The following is a 726-nucleotide window of genomic DNA, read 5'->3' on the forward strand; positions in this document are numbered from 1 at the left end:
TCGTCAACACATTGGAACGTAAACATGACTATGTGAATAAAGTTTCCTAGATTTATCAGACACAGGGTTTTACTGATATGATAATCTACAACAGAGTTTACTTGCATTTGGAGAATTGCTATGTTCTTTCCAGAGCATTGGTTAAAGTAAAGCTCAGGTTGGATGCATGGAGTATGCATCGGAAGGGACCGATATTGAACTTTGACTTAGATTTATTAAACTTACCGTAATATCTATTCAAGTCAATATCGCCTAGTTGATCCTAGATCAAATGATCTTAGTTCTGTTATGATTAGGCTCAATCTCAGGAGGCTATTCATGTTCTTTAATTTGTTAGTTAAGGTTACTTTTAGGTCAGGGTGATACGTACATTTTAGGAACACGGTAGTGTAATTGAGTGGGAGTGCTAACATAAACATGGAATCTATAGCTTCTATCTGGCGAATAGTAAGCAAAGGATGATCTCCTTCGAGCTTGACCAAACGAAAATAAATGGTGGAGATCTCATTTCACATAAGCTGAAATATCATTCATACGGGGTTAAGTGTTTTAAGGATTAAATACATTGTAGGGTGTAACGGTAATCTAATCCCTTTACAGTGTAGATCATTCATATAGAGGATCATTGATCAAATTAGGATTATAACAATGGATAACTAATGATGTGTCTATATGGTGGAACATATAGAGCATTCTATATACTGAGAGTCCAATTCTAAGTTCTAT

Source organism: Cannabis sativa, chromosome 5 (genome assembly GCF_029168945.1).
Source record: "Cannabis sativa cultivar Pink pepper isolate KNU-18-1 chromosome 5, ASM2916894v1, whole genome shotgun sequence".
Classification (NCBI taxonomy): Eukaryota; Viridiplantae; Streptophyta; class Magnoliopsida; order Rosales; family Cannabaceae; genus Cannabis; species Cannabis sativa.